Source organism: Malus sylvestris, chromosome 7 (genome assembly GCF_916048215.2).
Source record: "Malus sylvestris chromosome 7, drMalSylv7.2, whole genome shotgun sequence".
Taxonomy (NCBI): Eukaryota; Viridiplantae; Streptophyta; class Magnoliopsida; order Rosales; family Rosaceae; genus Malus; species Malus sylvestris.
In genome coordinates, this window is record NC_062266.1 from 11,832,126 (window position 1) to 11,839,769 (window position 7,644).

General features: G+C 33.2%; 1 long non-coding RNA gene and 1 pseudogene across 2 annotated transcripts; both read left to right on the top strand.

The window, feature by feature from the left end:
• The first annotated feature begins 609 nt into the window (after nt 1-609).
• Nucleotides 610-1,443, top strand: LOC126629739 (60S ribosomal protein L9-like; annotated as a pseudogene).
• A 2,355-nt stretch (nt 1,444-3,798) lies between these two features.
• Nucleotides 3,799-7,332, top strand: LOC126627903 (uncharacterized). Of its 2 annotated transcripts, XR_007625170.1 has the most exons (4): nt 3,799-4,028; nt 4,482-4,574; nt 6,158-6,278; nt 7,071-7,332. It is a non-coding gene; the product is annotated as an uncharacterized LOC126627903 (long non-coding RNA). The 2 variants fall into 2 exon arrangements; XR_007625169.1 differs by lacking the exon at nt 3,799-4,028 and having other exon boundaries at nt 4,258-4,574.
• Nucleotides 7,333-7,644: the final 312 nt, after the last annotated feature.

The following is a 7,644-nucleotide window of genomic DNA, read 5'->3' on the forward strand; positions in this document are numbered from 1 at the left end:
GCTTTTGGATTCCATTCGAATCAAATAATGTAGTTAATCTTGATATGAATTCTCTCTGCAACAATAATTAAGGACTTTTAGTTTAAATTATCACTAATTTGTTCTTGATTTGGCATTGAATCTGGGTCTGGGTCTTCCAATTCCAGCGAGTTGTTTCCGTACAAATGTTGGTGCACCGTGTACTGTGCCGTCAACCACAATCCTCTCTGTTTTATCTCCAACATTCCAGATATTTAAGGTAAGCAATTTCATATTTAATAAACCAAATTAGGGATCACGAGCTTTTGATTAGGTTTCAAATTATGATTTACAAATTGGAGATTTGGAGATTAATTTTTATTAGGGTTTTAATTTTGAGAAATGAATAGGTAGGTAGGAGATAAATTTGAATGCATCAAAATTTGTGATTTGGGATTGTTGATGTGTGTTTTTTTTTGTTATTCTGTTAAAAAGTCAGAGAAAATATAAAGGAAAACCAATGATAAAGGCTTGAAAACTTTGAATGTTAACAAAAAACTATGTAATAACTTTATTTAATGGTTAGGACAAAACTCAATATTAAACTAGTCCAATTAAAATGGCTCAAACTATAAATTTCCGATTTTGCCCCGACGACAAGTCTTTGTTCGTTTATCCTCTCTTCCTTTTTTCTTTGCTATTCCCTGCCTCCATAACCTCAAATTCCTCGTCTCCTTTCATCACCAACCGGACCTGCAAAGCGAGAGAGAGAGAAAAAAACAACCAGAGAAGCGAAGATGATGACCATCCTTTCCTCTGAGACCAAGGACATCCCCGACGGTGTCAAGATCAAGGTCCACGCCAAGATCATCGAGGTCCTCATGGGAATAAGACCAAAAAGCTGAAGCTGAAGGTCAAGGCCTGGTTCGCCTCCCTTAAAATCAGCCCTGCCATTTGCACCGCTCTCTCCCACATCGAAAATCTCATCACCGACATCACCAAGGGGTATCGCTACAAGATGCGTTTGTGTATGCTAATTTTTCCATCAATGCCTCCATCACTAATGAGGCCAAGTCGATCGACACACGTAACTTTTTGAAAGAAGGTGAGTAAGGTGGATATGATGATGTTTCTATCACCCAATGTGAAAAGGTCAAGGATAACCCCATCTTGGATGGAAATGAATTTTTTCTCAATCTTGTGCCCTGATCAACCAGAAATGCCATCTTGTGTATTAGGAAGTTTCTTGATGGTATCTATGTGAGTAAGAGGGGAACCATTGTTGCAGAGGAATGAAGGGTGTTTGTTTTTGTGTTCTTTCTGAATGTAGTTTAATTTCTTCATGGGATTGGCTAGTTATTCCTTTTGTTGAAGAGTTCATGTGGAAGAAAATATATCAAGGGGCAGATGCGAGCTGCGGGTTCTGTTGAATGTTTGATTGTTTTGCTGTTTTTGGTAAGAAATTAGAGAGAAAAATATTAAATATCTGTCATGGTTGATATATTTGATTCATTTCATAGAGGAGTAATGGAGGAACTGATGGATTTAAGTACTTGAGGGAAAGCTTCCCTTTTGAAATCACTAAGCTACTGCATTACGTTGCAAGTATTGGTGAGCATTCTTTTGTTACTTCTAGGTACAAGGAAGCATTGATTGGAATGGAAGGCAGATTTAAGGCAAAGTTGTATTGATTTGGAAAATAAGCCATTAGAATGCTAAAATAAAAATGAGAGTTTGGTTCGTTTAATTTTTTTGTTTGTTTGTAATATCTCATGTTCTCATGGATTTGCTTTGTGATGTAGTTTATAAACCTTTGATGATGGCTGGCCATTATATTTGTGCATTTGGGGTGTTGTGTCGTGAGTTTGTGAATGAAAATAATAAATTTGTAAATGAAAATTTATGTGGTGTATTTGGAGGTATTTTGAAATTATGTTTTTGTTTCATGCATAACAAAAATAGTCGTTGTTTAGTTTAAGAAATAATGATATTACTCGTGTTCAGTTCTATAAATAGTTAATGGTCAATTTTAGAAATAGTTAATGTTCAATTTTAGAAATAGTTAGTGTTCAATTTCAGCAATAGTATTCGTGTTTAGTTTCATAAATAGTACTCGTGTTCAGTTTCATAAATAGTTATCGTGTTCACTTTCATAAATAGTACTTGTGTTCAGTTTCATAAATAGTGATAATACCCATTTTCAGTTTAAGAAATAGTTAGTATTAAGTTTAAGAAATAGTGATAATAACAGTGTTCAGTTTAAGAAATAGTGACAATACACATGTTCAATTATAGAAATAGTGTTTAGTTTAAAAATTAGTGATGACATCAGTACTCAATTTAAGAAATAGTGATAGTATCTTTGTTTAATTCGAAAAATAGTTAGTATTTAGTTTAAGAAATAATGATAGTACAAGTTTTCAATTTAATAAATAGTCAGTTTTCAGTTCTAGAAATAGTCAGTGTTTAATTTAAGAAATAGTGACAGTACCTGTGTTCAATTCTAAAAATAGTCAGTATTCAACTTATGAAATAATCAGTATTCAGTTTAAGAAATAGTAATAATATTAGTCTTAAGTTTAAGAAATAGTGATAATACCCGTGTTTAATATACAAAATAGTGAGTATTCAGTTTAAGAAATAATGATAATACCCGTGTTCAGTTTACGAAATAGTGAATGTTCAGTTTAAGAAATAGTGATAGTACCAGTACTCAGTTTAAGAAATAGTGAGCGTTCAGTTTAAGAAATAATGATAATGCCAGTGTTCAGTTTAAGAAATAATGATAGTACTAGTGTTATATTTAAGAAATAGTATCGGTACCCCTATCTAATTCGAGAAATAGTTAGTGTTCAATGTTTATAATTAATAATTTTGTTTACTTGGGGAAATATTGTAGCTATTTGATTTTTCTTTTTTTACTTGAAGATGTAAAGTATCAAATTGTTTGTATGATATCAATGCATTTTTTGTTGATTTGTTTTTAGGTTGTTGCTGGGACAGAACAAAGCCACGAACAACATTGCCGGTAAAGGCAGATAATAAAAAGAAGGTGGTGATGTTGAAAACACCTGAGCTGGTACCAGAGCTTTACGAGCAAATCTACAAGACCATTGTTTTATCCGTCAAGAGTCGAGACCCCACTGGCAAATCTACAAAGACTCACAAACTGAAAATGAAATTGGGATAATTTCCAATGGAGTGGTTCCTGCATTCTAGGAAAATGGGTTTTAAGTGGTAAGAAAAATTAAGAGTGGAAATTGATCAACAAAAGAATCTAAACCGCCTAATTACAAAAAAGTAATAAACTAATAAAATAATAACAATAATATATATATAATAAAAGAAATTAGGGAAGCAATTGCTCCCATTTTCTTTAAACGTGCAAAATGGTTTGAGGAGGTGGCCACTCTCCTTCACCCACGTTGAGTTTTACCTCCCTTTCAGGAAGAAGGGGGACGACAAGAAGAAAACAAGAAAGAAAAAAAAAAGCAAAACCTGAAGAGAGAACGAACGGCCGCTTCAGTTTTCACATCCTAATGCCACAAAATGCTAATTTTAAATTCTAGGTTATGGGTAAGCATTAGTATTTGGAGGCACAAATTCTTTTCAGCTACTGGACCAAGTTCAAAATCTTTTTTCGTGTAGTTTACATTAGGCTATTCAAGCCCTATTTTAAATGTATGAAAAGAGAGTTAGAATACCTTGTGAGATGACCAATTCGAGAACCCATTTTAAATAAAACGTATCAAAAGTGTTGAGCGGAGAGCGAAGAGATTCTTTGCATGGAAAACAGATTTCACTTTGTTTTCTTTGCATGGAAAACAGATTTCACTCTGAACAAGCATTAATAAATAGAACGATTTCGATCAATAATTTTGTTCGGTCAAGATTCAAACTCCCATTGTAGATCAAACTATAACTCAAACTCTCATTGCAGATCAAACTATAAGTCAAACTCCCATTGCAGAGCAAACTATGAGTCAAACCCCCATTTCGGAACAAACTGGGAACAAGGAGGCGCAATAGGGTATGGCTATTTCCAGGGCATCGTTCATTTTGAGATTCTGGTAACATCTATATAAGCTAGCTTATTTTTAGACCATTGTTTAGGTGTACATAATTGTTTAATGGCTTTTTACCTTTCCATTTTGTCAGCTATAGATGTTCTAAAAGATACACATACCCCTCCACGGAGAATCAAGTTCATTAGTTTACATTATATATCATTTTTGTGATGTAAGAAACCACAACCCTCTAAAAGCAGTGAAGTTGTATTTTAAAGTCAGGTTGGTAGGACAAGTTGCTATATATATTTTAAAAAAGTTTTCAACTTCGAATTTTGTGATGTGTACTTGCAGAGCAAGGAGAATGTGACCCCGATTAGCTCCAAGCTTGCGGTAAACTTTTCTTTTTGTTCAGGGTTATGAGAATTCTTACAAAAAGAACTAGAACTACTCAGGTTTTAATTTTCGGTTTAAAGCTGTTTTTAATTTGGTCCGCCATGTTATGTTTGTTAATAGGAACCCAGAAGAGTCTTGAATTCAGTTTCCAAACTCTGAATGAAAATGGAACTTGGTGCTATTAAGCTATCGTCCTCAACCCTTAGAATTTAGGTAGCCCCATGACTTTTACATTGATGCTTTGTTTTATGTACTAATTATTGTTCTATGAATTGTATTCTTCAGTTAAATAATGATTCATCCTCCTTTTCCTATCTCCTTGGTTTTTTCGTTTAGATTTTTCTGTTTGCGTATTATAATTTTTTTGGGTTTTGGTTACTGTGCACTTATCAGGTAAGTCAATTCTTATGTGAGTTGTACATCCACATTCCTTACAATTTCCATCTCAGTATATGCAATCTTTTGCTGATCAATTCAATTCTCATCTTGAAGCTCTTCCTTCCAATTATGCAATCTTTTGCCCTCTTTGCATCTCAGTATACGTGTACTATGGAACCATTCTTCATTGCATGTATTAATAATTTATAATACATGAACATATTATAGTAAATAAGTTTAATCCCTGATTTTATTATTTAACTGGGATGTAGATTTCATAATTGAAATTATGTTAAATGTGAAACGCTAGTGATTACACTTCACTCAATTATATCAATCCTCTTAAATATGTAGATGTAAGTCCGTTATTAGTGCCATTAAGGGTTGATTAATCCTCATATGCGTAGCAATAATTATTAGTGCCATGTAGTGTTAGTACTTACATAAATGCATTTTTAAACGAATGTTAGTATATTCTTAGGTATGTTAACAACACTACTCTCCAGTTTAGCCAGGTACCTACTTTGGTTTTTTCGTTCCCTCATCATATGCTTTTGCACAATTAGGTATTTAAATTTTCCAGAATATATGTATGTATTCGTAACTATGAGCTAAATAGTAATGGGTGAATAATGAATGTTCTACTAAGTAGCATGTTATTACCAATCTTGGTAGATTTACAAAGCATATGAGAGAATTCGTATGAATTTTGCACTGGTGGCTGAAGAAAAATCAATAAGCTAAATTACTCATTTAACCATTTACATGCATTTGATCATAGATATTGAGAAACCTTAGAGTTAATCATCTGTAACAATAAATGTTAATTATTCAAGCTTGACTTCTTGGCAATGGCTTCCTTCGTTAACCTCTACAACTACGTCTCTCTTCACTTTCCCACTTCCTCCGGTCTCTCTTTCTCTTTCTAATCTCTACTGAGTTTCTTTCAATCTGTCAATTTATATAATTTATTCTTTGATGTGATATTTGGTGCGTTTGATTTGGTTTTGTGAATGTCTTCCTGACCTTTCCGCTTTGGATTCAAATAATAAGTTCAATGGTTGTATGTATACATAACAGAATACTGATTAGCGAACAAGGCAATTCAAAGCTTGAAAATTTGTATATTATGCTAAGCTGACTTCCTTTTTCCCCGCTTTTTCGACTTTGAGGAATTGTAGTATTTTAGCCCAACTTGCTAAAATTTTTGTTTATTTTTAAACGAATTTTGTATGAATTTACTTGGAAATGTTATATGAATTTGGTATAAACTTGAATAGAACTTATATCTGCAGGTTGAATGTGTCATTTGCCAACTATTTTTTGGTATAAGAAATTGATTACATTATATACACACAATGCAATATGCGGTTTATATACGTGTTATATTAATACATATAATGTTACATGTTAAACAGAGCAATAGATGCCAAGTCAAAAGTGAGAATGGGAACGAAGAATCCATGCCAAAATCTCGCATTTGTTCAGAGTGGTCTTGATGAAACATGGAATCCATATCACCAAGTGTACTAATTCAAGGTTCATTGTTAAAATTCTTAAATTAAAATTAATCTTGTCTTGACTCCATTGCTTCATGCCTTTCTTAACTTCACATGCATAGTTGATAAAGAGCTTCAGGAGGGTCATTACTAAACATCTACAAATTTGTTATGCCTCAGGCTTCCAGTTCTCAAACTACAGGTAACTACGGATTAGTAGATGTTTAATAATGACCCTTCTGAAATGATGGATATATTGTCGATATTATTGATCAATTGAGTACGCATGAGAACTGTAAGTAATCATTGCCATAAAAAGTAGAAGTGATGACTCACACTAGGATCAGTGATCTCATCAGCAGCTTTATTTTTATCTAAGATCGAATTTGATACCTGTAGGTGTATATAGGTTAAATCAATTGTTAAGATGGCAATTTAATCACTTTTCAACGTCCGATATCTCCATCTCCCTGTTCTGGATTTTTACTTACTTGAAATGAATAGATTCTACGCGTTCCATTTATCAAAATGAGCAGTGGATGGTGCTAACTCATTTTTCTTACATTCACAGCAATATGGGCACTTTTCTTGGCAATGTAGTGCTTAGCTGAAAATTAGTAGGTGATTTAGTTGTATTGAATTTGTTCGATTAACCACTGGTCCATTTATAGTTCATTTAATCTTTTGAATTAGTAAGCTACTATGTTGCGTCCTTTACATTTCTTGGTATGCTATTGATATGGAAAACATCATCTATCTGTTCTATTTATTGCATGACATAAGAATCAAAGTAGACTTGGCATCCCTTTTGTGGCCTTTTTTGTGTTAGCAGATGCCATCAAATATGCAAAATCATATCGGCTACAAAGTGCAATGAATGCTATAGGTTACTAAGTTTCGCCATATGCCTTCATTGTGTCATTGATCTCTCTGCAACAAGTAAGCATTATAATTTCATTTTGTGGAATGATATTGACTTATGGAATAATATAGGGTTGTGTCATGCATGAAAACTATGAATCCATTTCATCATGCATATTTTTAGTTAAACTACTATGTTTTTGTTCAGTTGACTGCAACTCACGCCGCAATTTGCTTCACAAACCTCTACGGCTAGCTTCCATATAGTATGTTGCAAGTTTGAGGATATCTCTGCATCTTAATTTCTGCTCTCTCTGGTTGCTTCAAGTTTGTAATTTTACGTGCTACACTGCCACTTGATTTGATGATAAAAATGTAAAACAAAATCTGTCAATGATTTGCAAATTTGTGTTCGATTTTTGATGTTTTTCCAGTGAAGGGCATATGTTGCACACAAGCATGTAAATGGTACAAATTATTTGGTTTTGGATAGTAAGCTTTGAGTTTTACAAGAAAAATCAAGATAATGTCACTCATCTATCCCT